Raw genomic sequence first — 14,929 nt, forward strand, 5'->3', positions numbered from 1 at the left:
TCTTCCCACAGTTTGGAAGGATAGATAGGCTAGAGTCTAAGGTATTGCTAACTTAAAAATCTACACATTAGGCATGAAATTTATTAACTTTTGCATCTTACGCTTTAGTTTCTTAGAAGGCTCCCCACAACTAGAAGGCCTTCTCTTACTTTGAGCCAGGAGCACTTGCTACTTTTCACTTTGGTTACAAGAGCCCTTATTACACCACGCATCACTACCAGCCCAAGAACTAGCTCCAGGAGATGTCATCAAGTTTTCTACTTTGGGATGATCTAAATGCCCAATTAATAACATGCACCAGCTGTTTGCAGTGGGAGTTCCATAGGACAGTACTGGGTCTGTTGGCCGAGGTCTCAATGTTTAGATTCAACAGCATCAGAGTAACTTGCCAACACAAAGTACTTCCAGCTGTGTCACATGCTCCCTCCTCTGTACCCACGCTCTAGCTTGAGGTCCCTAATATTGACACCAATTCACACAAACTGTGCACAAAGGATCACCTTTTATTTCCCCTTTAAGGAATGTTGATGTAACACATTTATAGCTTTGAGGAGGAGGCAGGTGCATGCTCAAGCTCATGGAAAGGAATTCTGGTCGCAGGTGTCCACAAGCGCTGACTGTAAATCATAACGGAACATTCTGAGGAGGCCCCAGCCCGGCATAGACACGCTTAACAATTATCACTGAATATGGAAAAAACATACCCATGAAGTCAAACAGACACAATCGTAACCAAGTGATCAAGGTTAAAAGCACCAGAGATAAGCCACATTATATCATGTACCCCTTGATGTAATGCAATGAGAAGAACACCTCACTTTGTGGTGTTCTTTGCAAAAATCTAATGTTCCAGGGTAGTCATAAGAAAATATCAGACAAACCCAAAATGAGGAACATTTTACACAACGCCAAACCAGAACTCTTTAAAGGTCTCAAGGTCATGAATGGCAAGGGAAGATTAAGCAATAGTCACAGACGAGGAGACGAGGGAGATGAAGATTAGATGCAGTACGGTAGGCTAGGCTGGACACTGACAGGAAAACAAGACATTAGTGGGAGAAACTCGTAAAACCCAAGTAAAGTCTGTAGTTTAGTTAATAGCACTGTACCAATGTTAATTATTTCTTAGTTTTGACAAATACATTGTGATTATGTAAGATGTTAACATTAGATGATACTGCTTGAGGAGCTATAGGAACTCTCTGTTCTATCTTTGCAACCTTTCCATAAATCTAAAATTATTCCAAAATAAAAAGTTATTTAAAAATACTATTAAAGTATTATTAAATGTTACCAAAGGCAAGAGACCAAGAAAAAGGAGGTATGTTAATCTCCTGAGATTCGTGGAAGATGTTGCAAATTTGGTACCTAAGACCTAAGATTCTTCTCTCCTTCCTTATAGGCAGCTGGAGGTAATTGAATAATATTGCTGGGGGCCGGCCCAGTGGCACAGCAGTTAAGTGCACACGCCGCTTTGGCGGCCCGGAGTTCACCGGTTCGGGTCCTGGGTGTGGACGTGGCACCACTTGGCACACCATGCTGTGGTAGGCGTCCCACATATAAAGTAGAGGAAGATGGGCATGGACATTAGCTCAGGGCAAGTCTTCCTCAGCAAAAAGAGGAGGATTGGCAGTAGTTAGCTCAGGACTAATCCTCCTCCTCAAAAAAAAAAAACCACATGATAAGATAGATTTATCTAAGTAACAGCATTCAGCACCAAGACAGACTGTGGAAAAGGCAGACCCTTATCAACCACAGTCAACAGAACAAGGAAAAATGTTAGCATAAATCCAGTAAATGCAAACGCCTACGTTAATTACTAATACGTCTCACTTCGCTGAACGAGATAGCATGTTCGGAATCCGAGTCATTCGGCTCTGCATTGTCTCAGTGCAGCTGAGCAGCGAGTAGTGGAAGCTCACTTCGGTCTCCCAGGACAACCAAAAACACATGTGCTTGCCCGTTGTCTCAAGGTCTTCGTAAAGAAATGCAAACTCTATTTAAAACAGCACGAAGGCCCAGCGAATAGTGACACATATATTCAGACGGACGTTAAGATGACATTTTCCAGTTCAGCACCCTTTCACAACATAAATTCCTCCCGATTTTCACTGCATACCTTTTGCAGCTCAGAGGAGTGGTGCTTAACTACCTGAATTAGAACACTGACTTTCAGGATGGAGTAGGGAGCGTGAGAGCAGAACGTGAGAGCAGGCATATTAACACTGCCAAGGAGAACCTTCGAACCAGCTCACAGCCCCACCTCACTCACCTCGGACTCTGATGCACTGAGTCTTAGGACCTAGTTGGGGTGGGAGGAGGTGCAGGTTGTAGGGACTCAGTGATCCTGCTCCATAGACATCTTCCCCAATTTGGAACTCCTGGAATGAAGAAAAACATGTTTCTTTTCCATCAGATTTTTTTTTCTTTTTTGCTTGAGGAAGATTGGCCCTGAGCTAACATCTGTGCCAATCTCCCTCTATTTTGTACGTGGGGCGCTGCCTCAGCATGGCTGATGAATGGCATGTAGGTCCACGCCCAGGATCTGAACTGGAGAAGGAGAGCACACGAACTTAATCACTATGCCACCAGGCTGGCCTCTCTGTCAGATTTTTCAAAGGTGGACTCCTGAGAGAACAAATACAAAATACTCAGCAGAATAGTTGCAATGTTCCTGTGGAAGACTGAACCGTGTTTCCTGAGCATTCTCCTTCACGCCTCTGTTATCTCAGAGCAGAAGTACTTCTTCCGACTTTCTCACTTGACTCTCACCTTCTAGGCAAGAGCACGTCTTACAATACTGAATCGTACTAGAGGGATGATGCTGGAAATTTCTGGCAGATGGCTTCATGGAGTATTAATGCAAATGCAGAATTTAATATTATTGTCTAAACACAATGCTATGTATCCCCCCAAAATTTTCTTTTCTTCACATAATTTTACTCTTTCATTGAAATAAATTAATACATGCCTATGGTGTGCTGTATGATATCAACATTTGTCAGAAACGTTTAACCAATGTTATTCCATTCAATTGTGTAATTTGACTCTCAGGCTTCAAATCCTATTGCTTCAACTTCAAAAGTACGTTACAGTAGGGCTGGCCCAGTGGCACAGCAGTTAAGTTCACACATTCCACTTCAGTGGCCCAGGGTTTGCCAGTTCGGATCCTGGGTGTGGACCTATGCACCACTTGTCAATCCATACTGTGAAAGGCATCCCACATAAAATAGAGGAAGATGGGCACAGATGTTAGCTCAGGGCTAATCTTCCTCAAAAAAAAAATCTTACATTCTACTTCTCCTCTATCTCTACTACTGGAGCGGCAGATCCAACTCATCACCGCTCATGAGAGCATCATTTTCAGACCACCCACCCAGCAGGCTATACAGTAGTCCCCCCTTATCCATGGTTTTGCTTTCCACAGTTTTAATTACCCATAGTCAAGCGTGGTCCAGAAGTAGATGCTCCTCCTTCTGATGCATCCCCAGGTCAGCAGTAGCCTAAAGCTACCTCACAATGCCTACATCATTCCCCTCACTTCATCTCATCACAGGAGCATTGTATCATCTCATATCATAGCAAGAAGAAGGGCAAGAAGAGTCCAATAAGATATTTTGAGAGAGAGAGAGAGAGAGACCACATTCACAAAAGCAGGATACGTTATAATTCTTCTATCTGATTATTAGCTATTGTTGTTAATCCTTAGTGTACCTAATTTAGAAATTAAACTTTATCATAGGCATGAACATATAGGAAAACACATCGTATATATAGGGTTTGGTAGTATCTGTGGTGTCAGGCATCCACTGGGCGTCTTGGAATGTATCCCCTACAGACAACGGGGGGACTACTGTGCCGTAAGATGTCTTTAAATTCTTTGACAATCCTCCCCCAAACGTTGGAGGATCTCCTTGAGTGTTATCCGGATTTAGTGATTGGCTTCCAGTCAATAGAATGTGGCAGAGGAGATAGCGTTTCTCTGAAAAGCCATTTCCTCCTTGCTCTCTCTCTCTCAGGGTCTCGCTCTAGGCCTGTTGTCACAGCATTAGAACACTTAGGCAGCCCTGTAGGGAGGTCCACGTTGCGAGGAACTGAGGCATCCTGCCAACAGCCAACAAGGAGCTTTTGCCAACAGCCATGAGAGGGAGCCATCTAGGAAGGAGATTCTCCAGACCTGTTAAGGCTTCAGACCCCTGCAGACCCAGCCAACATCTTGGCTGCATGAGATTCCCTCTGTTGGAACCACGGGTTAAGCTCCACCCAAATTCTTGGCCATAGAAACTGCGAGATAATAAATGTTTGTTGTTTTATAAGTGGTGATGTTGTAAAGTAATTTATTCCACAGCAACAGATAGCCAAAACGCCTTGAGGAGAAAGCATAATTTGAGCTGGTTCTTGAAGGACCAATAGGAACACTTATTTTTATTCTTTTAGTAAAGGAGTCGGGGAAGGCATTCTAAGCATAATAGGTGGCATATGTGAAGTCACAGAAAGGCCTGATGTATTCAGGAATAGTTTTCAAAAGTCTAATGAGTTCACTGAGGCCAGAGAATACTAATACTACACACCGTGGGGAGTTGCGTGAATTGAGACTAAAGCTTGTGAAAGGTCTTTTGCAAAACTAGGAAGTTTAGACTTTGTCTTTATGGTCATGCAGGAACAACGATAGATTTTAATCGAGTATAACATGATGAGATTTGGATTGAAGAACAATAAATCTTACAGTACAGTAGTCCCCCCATTATCTGCGGGGGATACGTTCCAAGACCCCCAGTGGATGCCATATGTCTAAACCCAGAGACCCCTAAAATTGGATTACTCAATCAATGATAGAGGGATAATTTACCAGAGAAAAATATGAGCAAACATTTTTATTATCTTCAAGTGGAAGAGGCCTTTCTGAGAATGACATAAAACCCCAAAGTCATAAGGAGGAAGAAACTGATAAATATGACTACTTAAATAGCAAAACATCTGGACAGAAGAAAAAGAGATTTAAACAAAAAGAAAACAAGCAAAAGATAAACATAGGGAAGTATTAGTAACATATGATAAACAAAAAACTAATTTATTTATTTATTTATTTATTTATTTATTTATTTTGGCAAGTAAGATTGTCCCTGAGCTAACATCTGTGCCAGCCTTCCTCTATTTTGGATGTGCCACTGCAGCATGGCTTGATGAGTGGTGTGTAGGTCCATGCCCAGCATGCAAACCCGCTAACCCCACTGAAGTGGAGCACACGAACTTAACCACTACACCACCAGGCCGGCCCCTAATTTTTTTAATAAAGAGTCCTTACAATTAATAAGAAAAAAATGTACAGGTAAGCAAAGAGACTCCCATTTGAAGAAGGCAGAGCACATGCTCCAAACTCAACATACTGTAACAAATCCCAAAATATTATGAAATAATGTTTAAATTCTTAGCTTGCCCTTGAAAACACAAAGGAAACTCTCAGTGTACTGCAAACTGATAAACCCCTATACATGAGCTAGGATTAGATTTATTTACAAGTGTCAGAGATCCAAAGTAACAGTAGCATAAATGAAATTATATATAATATTTCTCTCTCACATAAAAAGCCCACAGGTAGAGTCCAGGGATGGTATGGCAGCTCTACTAATGTCTTCAATATACCAAGTTCCCTTCAGCTCACCGCTCTGCCATCCCCAGTGTGTGGCTGTCATCCTCATGGTCCAAGATGTGAGCCAGGTCTCCAGCCTTCACATCTCCTAAGCCGGAAGTGTCCAAAAAGCAATCATTGATTGAAGAAAGTTCCTAAAAACAACACATGCACTTCTGCTTACATCTCAGTGACCAGGGCTTAGTCAGAAGGCCATATCTGGGCAAAAGAGCTTTGGGAATACAGTCTTCACTTTGTACATCCAGATACCCAGCTAAAAACTCAGGGACTCTATTACCACGAGAGAAGAGGAAGAATATATATTTGGAAATATCAGCAGCCTCTATATTCACTAAAAGTCAAAGATAAGATAGAAACAGATTGAAGAGAAGCCTTAGCCTAGAACATTACTGAAATTTAGAATGGAAACACACACAGACTGAGATCATTGGTACCAACTCACAATAATGGCCATATTCTATGGAAAATGTCCATTAGCTCTAGTTACTAAGCCTTGGAGCTGCCCCAGTTCTTTACCTTTCCATAATTTAGTTGACCACTTACTCTTTAGGTTGTAAGATGTACCCCAATATCAAACCAATGGATGATGACAATTTGCTCTCCCTTAAATTAGCCAGTTTCTGCTGTTTACAACAAAAATAATCTCAACCAATATATCTCAAGATATTTATTCCAAAATCTTCACATAATTAAATGCATGTGCATACACATACATACACACACACACACACACACACACACACACAGAGAAAGAGAGAACGATGAGAGTGTTTTTTGAGAAATCAGGAGGTTGGCCCAGTGGCACAGTGGTTAAGTGCGCATGTTCCGCTTTGGCAGCCTGGGGTCCTCCGGTTCAGATCCTGGGTGAGGACATGGCACTGCTCATCAAGCCATGCTGTGGTAGGCGTCCCACATATAAAGTAGAGGAGGTTGGGCACGGATATTAGCTCAGGGCCAGTCTTCCTCAGTGAAAAGAGGAGGATTGGCAGATGTTAGCTCAGGGCTGATCTTCCTCAAAAAAAAAAAAAGAGAAATCAAGACAGATTTGGTGGGGTAGTTTATTAGAATTCATCTACCTAAACAGAAAAAGGTGGATTTCTCTCCATCTCATTCCACCCTCTGAACATCTCTTCAAGGGTTCAACAGAGGCTTTAAAATATCTAAGGATAATTCATTTTGAATTTCATGTTTTAAATGTCGATCTAATTATACTATTTCCCTACTTAAAACCCAGCATGAATCTCTATCATTTTTCAGGACAAAGTCCAAATTCCTTATCAAGACACAGAAATGTCTACATCCTGGCCTCTGCATTGATCACCATCCTCGTCTGTGTTCATCTGCACCACCTCTTAATCAACACAACTACTTGTTTAGAGCCGACAGTATGCCAGCCACTGTTCAAGAAGCTAGGAATACAGTCAGGGATGATATTTAAAATATCTAGTAACTAGTATAACGTTACATAGACCAATTAGAATGGATACTCAACCAGCAGACACCAGCTATAAACAACTGATAAAGCTTCGCCAGTGTGTATTATCAGGATATCGGCCTGAATACAGCAATAATTACATTGGAGCCCCCACCTGCAAAGAGTTTACATTTGTCCTAATGGGAAGGGAAACAATCAATAAAACATTACAAATTATTAAGAAAATTTCAAGTACAAGGGTATGAGGAAGATAAAATAGAGGAAATGTCATGTGAGGAGGTGATGTTTGAGTTGAGATCTGAATAAATAAGATGTAAGAAGTTGAAGGATGCCCCCCAAAAGACGATATGTCCATGTCCTAACTCCCAGGACCTGTGAATGTTGACCATCTTTGGAAAAAGGGTCTTTATAGATGTGATTAAGTTAGGATCTTGAGATGAGGAGGTCATTCTGAACTATCCAAGTGGGCCCTAAATCCAATGATACTTGTCCTCGTAAGAGAAAGGCAGATGGAGATTTGAGATGGAAAGGAGAAGATACAGATACACAGAGGAGGCAGTAACCTAAAGACAGAGGCAGAGATGGGAGTGACACGGCCACAAGTCAAGGGATGCTGAGAGCCATCAGAAGTTGGAAGACACGAAGAATGGACTCCCACTGTCCTGGTGAGCTCAGGCTGCCACAACGGGGTGGTTTAAACAACTCACATTTAGTTCTCAGAGTTCTGGAGGCTGGGAAATCCCAGATCAAGCAGCTGGCCAATTCAGTTCCCCAGGAGGGCTCTCTTCTCGGATTGCAGATGACCACCTTCTGTTGTTTTCAGGCACACAGTTCCTAGTAGTTCGTTACAGCAACCCTAGGAAACGAATACAGAAGGCAAGTATGCAAAAACCCACATTCTAATCCAAAGGGACAGGAAGCGAAAATTTCCAAGATCACCTATAGAGAATATACCACTTATCATAAGGATATGAAAGAAGATTTGGGGTGAATATATCATGTTCATAAAGATGCCATTTTTCTCCAAAGTAGTCTATAAATCCAACGCTATTCCAATCAGTAGCCCAAAGATTTCTCATGGAACTTTATAGATTGATTTTAAAATTGATATGGAAGATCATAGCCAAGACAATTCTGAAAAATGAAAGAACAACAAGGTCAGGGCAGGCCCTGTGGCACAGCAGTTAAGTGTGCACGTTCCGCTTCAGCAGCCCGGGGTTTACCGGTTCAGATCCCGGGTGCAGACATGGCACTGCTTGGCAAAAGCCATGCTGTGGTAGGTGTCCCACGTATAAAGTAGAGGAAGATGGGCATGGATGTTAGCTCAGGGACAGTCTTCCTCAGCAAAAAGAGAAGGATTGGCAGTAGTTAGTGCAGGGCTAATCTTCCTCAAAAAAGAAAAAAAAAGAACAACAAGGTCTAATATTTGCTTAATTTGTATGTATTGTCTTATTATAAAGTTGTGGTAATTAAGAGAATATGATATTGCTGTAAGGATAGAAAAATAAATCAATAGAACTTAATTTCAAAGCCTAGAAATAGACCTACATTTATATATAGAGAGAGAGAAAAGTAAACAAATATATTATATATATACACACGCACATTTGCAAAGTAAACAAAGCTGGCACTTCAGATCAGAAGAACAAAGAAAATTTATTAATAAACAGTGCAGGCACATACTCACACGCAAATAGATCCCTACCTTACAACATATATAAAAGTAAATTCCAAGTAGATTAAAAAACTAAATATAAAAAATCAAACTTTATAAATTTTAAAAGAAAATATTTAAAAATATCTTTATAACCTCAGAGTTGAAAAGATTTTCCTAAATAAGACCCCAAAATCCAGAACTGTAAAGAAAAACACTTTGTAAATTCAACTACTCCAAATATTTAAAGACAATATTAAAATAGTGAAATGAAAAGGCTCAGAGGAGAATTAATTTGGAATCCGTATAACTGACAAAGACTGAGCATCCAGAATATGTAAAGAACACCTACAAAACCAATAAGAAAAGACAACCAACTAAATGGAAAAATGAGAAAAGGACCAGATCATTTATAGAAACAAAAACCAAAATTGCTAATACATGTAGGAAAAGATGTTCAACCTTGCTGGTAATCATAGAAATGAAAATTAAAACTACAATGAGATATTTTAAATGCATAAGGTTTGGGGAAAAAAATTTAAAAGTGATAATAACAAGTGTTTGTGAAAATGCAGAGGAATGAGAACTCTGATGAACAAGTGATGGGAGCACAGGTTGATACAAGCACTTTGGAAAACAGTTTGGAAGTGTGCAAAAGACATATTTACCATAAAACCACAACATTCCACTTCTAAGAATGATACCAGCTCAACATAAGGTTGACATAAGGGAAGCCACATTGTAGAAAAGAAACCACATTGTAACTCTGAATGACCTCTGATTAACTAGCCCAGACGTGCTATGTAGACTTTGTGGCCCCTCCCAGCTGCTTTAAGATGATAACTTTGCTCTTTTGAGTTCTCCAGGAATGTGATGACCCCCAGGGCAGAGAGCCTATGCTGATAGCCATCAGCAATGACAACCGAAAGATCAGGGTATAGAGAGTTGCTCCATTCTCTGCTGTATATCCAGTAAAACAAAGGACTATCAGGAACTGGGACCAGAGGTCTGTGCCCACCTGGAGAGAGATGGAGGCCCCACCCAGAGCCCAGCCACCTCCCCCGCCCAGAGACCAGCCCCTGTATAACTGGCCTGTAATCTTTGTTCTGTAAGATGCTTCTTTTGGATATTAGTCAGCCATCTTCCCTCTCGCAAGCAAGCTGTAATAAACCCTTTCTCTCCTACCACGTTGCCTCCTGACTTTTGGCATGTCTTGCAGCAAGCAGACAACCCTCCCTTGGGCGGTAACAAGTATATATCTTAGAGCAGTGGTCCTAGGGGGTGTGTGTGCCCTGGGGAACCCTCCAGGCTCCCTTACACCCTTCTTTCAGGGAATCTGCAAGATCAAAGCTATTTTCAGAACACTACTAACATACAATTTGCTTTTCCACCTTCATTCTTTCACAGGAGAGTTTTGCAGATGCTGCAGGATGTGTATACTGCAGGTTATGGTAATAAGACCTAAGCTCCTCCTGGACACTGGCGGCCTCCTGGGGGAGGAGTGCCTCCTGGGGGAGGAGTTAGAACGGAATCAGAGAGGGACTCACAGGGCGTCAATCATGTGTGCACCGTTTTCTCTCTTGACCTTTTTATTTCTAGTTACATGGGTGTTCATATTGTTCTTGATACATGTTTCTATACCTGAATTATTCCATAAGAAATAAAAAATCCAAAAGAGTTAAGAATAACGAACGTATCAAGCATCATCGGGAAAAATAAAAGGACCACATAGGACTGACTCGTTATCCTCCCCGTAACCTTGAGTAGATGTAAAATGCTCATCACTAGCTTTTCACAATTCTCTTTCCCAGACTGCATATTAAAGAGTCAAAGTCTCCTATTCTGTATTTACCTAAATAAACTATACTCGCCAGTCTCACATTGTGACATGTAAACAATAATCCTTACAGTAATCATAAATTCTTCTGTGATTACCTAGAGCTCTTTTGGGTCAGAAAAGTGAAAAGACTTTAAAGATAGTAAGTAGCACAGCAGAGGAAAAAGTGCAAAAGCCTTGGCTGAGAAGGGCCTAGATTTGGCCTTCAGCCATGCTTATTGTCACTGACTAATTGCCCCGAGGAACTCAAGGTGAGTTTGGATATTTTAACTGTTTTTCCAAATCATTTTTTCCTTTTGTTATGTTCAGGAGATGCAGTCACCAAGCACCCTGAACCAGACCAAGCCTCCCCACCAGAGCTACGCCTGTGACATTTGCCTTATTTTTAATGCTAAGATCTCTCCAGGAGGAGCTTAGGTCTTATTACCATAACCTGCAGTGTACGTGGAAGCATGTTTTCCAACAGAGCCTGCGCAAGCGAATACCCACCTCCCGCTTTTGAATATTCATCCCCATCCCAAACAAATGTCCCTGCTTCCCTTTGTTCAGGGGACGCCAGGACTCATGGTTTCCTGTTTGCTGGAGATATACCTTACATTGTGAGACAACTACTTCTGGTGGAGAGTCTGATTTAACTCGCCAGGAGGGAACCCTCTTTGGTTTCAGTAACACTATTACTCACTGACTGGCCCTGGGCAATTTCCACATCTTCCAACCTCCTTCCTCCATTCGATACTTGTTAAAGGAGAATAGTTACGATTCGTAGAAACAGTTGTCTGTAGAGGGGATGGCTGGTGAAAAGAGGAGTCAAACATTTTTTAAGCCAGAAATGGCCTCTTGGGGTGGGAGATTTGCTTTTCTCTTTGATTTCCATGGTTAATCAATAAACCCTCTGTTCCTTCCTTTGTAAATATCCTTGACTCCCCTGCAGTGGCCCAGAGAAGCTCTGCAGTGGGAGTCCTCTTTTCTTTCCCAGGCGCAGGCAACGGAAGGCTGCACTGCCTAAAGAGAATTTACATGATGAAGCCGACTAGAAGCCCATCTGCTGTTTATTGTCACCATGTGCTGGCAATTCTAAATATGTCAACACTAAATGCTCCTCCTCTGCTGTGGCAGACCATTCTACTGCCGCTCCCTCGGTATGCCACTGCCCTTTTCCACTCTCCTCCCCCTACAGTACTCAGCAAAATTCTGACCTTGTTTAAACACAGCAGTCTGCCTGCTCACTCTAACTGACGCAGCTGAATGTGGCTGAAGAAAAACACACAACCAAGTCAACAAATCCCTTTTACACTCCGGACCTCCAATCTCAAATGGGCACAATGGGCACAATACACTGCTGGGTATTTCACTACACGTTCTTGGAATATTTGTTTTCCCGCTATCCAAAATTACTATTTCACACCATGTTCTTCCTTCTCAAATCCACAGTACCCCTCCCCCACATTATCCATCCCCACAATGCCCATTATCAGCTCATTATCAATGCCCATTCCTCTCATTATCAGCTGATGACCTGACTCATACTTCATTGAGCAAGTAGAAGGACTGAGATGGGAATCCCGTCATCCTTCTACCATCAAATTTCCACCTGTAAAGTCTACCTTTCTGCCTCCTCCTCCAACAGATGAGGTGTTCCTGCTCCTACATGCTTCTCCATCTGTGCTGCTTTGGATCGCATCCCCTATCACATTTTCAAAGACTTGAGGCATCCAGCAACCTCTTCTCTCTCAATTGGTAATTATAAACAATGTGAGGATGGGGATGGGTGGATGGATGGATGGATGAGAGAGACAGAAAGAGAATTATGTTCCCAGGATTACACCTCCTTGCAGTTACAACCCCATTATATTGTCTCCTTTCCCAGTAATACTCCTCTAAGTTGATGTCTAAAGTCTTCTCTCCATTTCCTCACTTCCTAGCTTCTCATCAATCAGATCTAACTGGACTTTGTGCCCACAATTCCACAGAAACTGTGCTAAGCAAGATCACCAGAAAGCTCCATCACGTCCAAACCAACATCACTTCTCTGTCCTCATCTTAAACTCTCAGCAGCAATTATCTTGCTACTCTCTTCTCCTTGAAACGTTTCTCCTCTTGTGGCACCACATTGTCTGGTGTTCTTCCTGACTAACCAGCTGGTCAGCTCATTCACATCTTTTTCAATGCCACCTATACACTTCATTCTTACAAATCTGTATTTCCAGCTCTGACCTCTCCCCCAGACTCTAACAGGCATCTATTTCACTGTTAACATGTCCAAAAGTGAACTCTTGATTTTCCCCCATATGTGTTCTTTCACCATGTTCCCTCATTAGCAAACGACACCACAGCCCACACAGTTGCTCAAGCCAGAAAACTAATAGTTATTTTTTCTTCTTTTGTTCCTCATACCCCAAATTAAACCCATCAGCAGTCTTAGCTGCAAAATATGTCCAAACTCCAACCATTTCTCTCCATTCTTTATCATGGTAGCCCAAGCCATGGTCATCTTTCACCTGGGCTACTAAAATCTCCTCCTGCTTTCCCGCCTATCATTTTTGCACCAAAAATTCCACATTCCATACAAAAGCAAGAGTGGACTTTTAAAAATGCAAATAAGCTCATACTCTTCCCCAGGTGAAAACCCTCCAATGACTTTCCATTATCCCTACAATAAAACCCAAAACCCTCACCACAGCCTCGAAGCCCCTGCACAGTCTGGCTCATCTCTACCTATGTGGTCTCATCTCACGCGGCAATCTCCATTTCTCGATACATTTCAGCAATATTGACCTTCCTTTTCTTCCTTGGACGTGGTCAAGACTCTTCTGAGAATGAGTTCACAGGCCAGTTTGCCTAGGTGGTCCAGGTTTGTGTCTGTCATCCTGATGTCCTATCCACTTTTGTAGTTGTCCCAGACCTATCTTTTATTTTAAAACCAAGACTTACGAATAATCACATTAAAATAAGCCAGGATGGGTTTGGCACATCTTCACCTGTACTTCTGGTTACTGCCCTGGTCTCGTCGAATAGCGTGTGAGAAACACGTGCAGTGAACCGAGCTCTCACTCTAACGAAGTGGTTAAATCTGAAAGGTGACGCGCAGTGAGCATCCTCTCTTTTCCAGACCCTTTAAAAGGAAGAGTAACACACAAGCAGAGCTCCTCCTAAAACAAAGTGCACTGGGACCAAGAGGCCAGGGAGAGCCAACCCTTCCAGGTCTCTGCTGGTGTGGGAGATGCAGGAAACGTCTCTGCCTGTGGTGGACGAGCCCCAGGAAGAGAAGAACAAATCTCCCCCCTCAAAAGGCCATTTCTGGGTACGAGCAAGACCCTGGAGCCAGACCCTAGGTAACAGCCTGGGGACTACTGGACCTGCCCTGTCTGAGTGTCGGAGTCTCCCTTAGCAGTGCTTTTGGGCGAGACTGTGTTCCCTTTCTGTGGGAAACCAGTAAGAGAGCCTGGATCCTGAGCACAGGTTATGGCTGATGACTTAGAGCTCCAATCCAGCCCTCTGAGGAGCCACTATGAGGACCAGCAGCAACTGCAGTGAAAGGGCATTTGCTCTGCTGCACCCAGACTGTCTGGGCTTCCGAAGGGATGCCCAGAGCAGCAACATCTGCAGTAGCAGCTGGGAAGGATGCATTCAGCATTCTCTCCCAGTTTTTTGGAGACAGAAACTTGGAACAACCTCATTAGACTGAGCAAGCAACCCTGGGGATCCATGGGGTTATCTGGAGACGAGAAAGAAAAAACTGGGCTGCCACAGATTGTGACATAGAGATTTAGCATCACAATCGTTTTACATTCAATCATGTGAGCGTATTTTAAACTCTACTCTGGGTCATTCCACTTATGCGGTCTCCAAAACACATAAGAAACCTGAACATGCTCACTGCGTACCAGGTCGCTCCTACAAAGCCCTTGATGCCATGATGTGCATGCTGGGTAAATGGTAACCAAACTCCCTGACTACCTGAGAGGCACTAGACGATGTGAGGTGCCTAGAAGTTTACAAGAAGCTACAGACCCTGGTCCACACACTCTGAGAGTTTACCTTCTACTTGGATTGTAACTTGAAAACATATGGATTTCAATGACAGCAAAAGTGAGAATGAGAATAAGCTCAAAAGAAAGAATTCCAATAATAAATGCTGCAGGAGTTCAATGAAAATATCAAGATCTATTTTTTCCCCCAAGTAATTTTATTGGGATCATAAGGGTCTATAACATTGTGTAATTTCAGGTGTACATTATTGTTTATCAATCTATGAATACACTTCATCGTGCTCACCCCCAATAGTCTAATTTTTATCCATCACCATACATATGTGCCCCCTTTCCCCTTTCGCCCACCCCTCAACCCCCTTCC

General features: G+C 42.4%; 1 long non-coding RNA gene across 2 annotated transcripts in view; it reads right to left on the reverse strand.

Moving 5' to 3' along the window:
• Nucleotides 1-14,929, reverse strand: part of LOC139080625 (uncharacterized) — a 160,581-nt gene that overhangs the window by 125,349 nt on the left and 20,303 nt on the right. Inside the window, exons 2-4 of one of the 2 annotated variants that reach the window (XR_011535271.1) lie at nt 7,793-7,941; nt 5,663-5,784; nt 2,273-2,381 (exon numbers count right to left, since the gene is read on the reverse strand). This is a non-coding gene — a long non-coding RNA (uncharacterized lncRNA). The remainder of the gene's footprint in view (nt 1-2,272; nt 2,382-5,662; nt 5,785-7,792; nt 7,942-14,929) is intronic. The other variant, XR_011535270.1, reaches the window with a different exon arrangement.

Source organism: Equus przewalskii, chromosome 31 (assembly GCF_037783145.1).
Source record: "Equus przewalskii isolate Varuska chromosome 31, EquPr2, whole genome shotgun sequence".
Taxonomy (NCBI): Eukaryota; Metazoa; Chordata; class Mammalia; order Perissodactyla; family Equidae; genus Equus; species Equus przewalskii.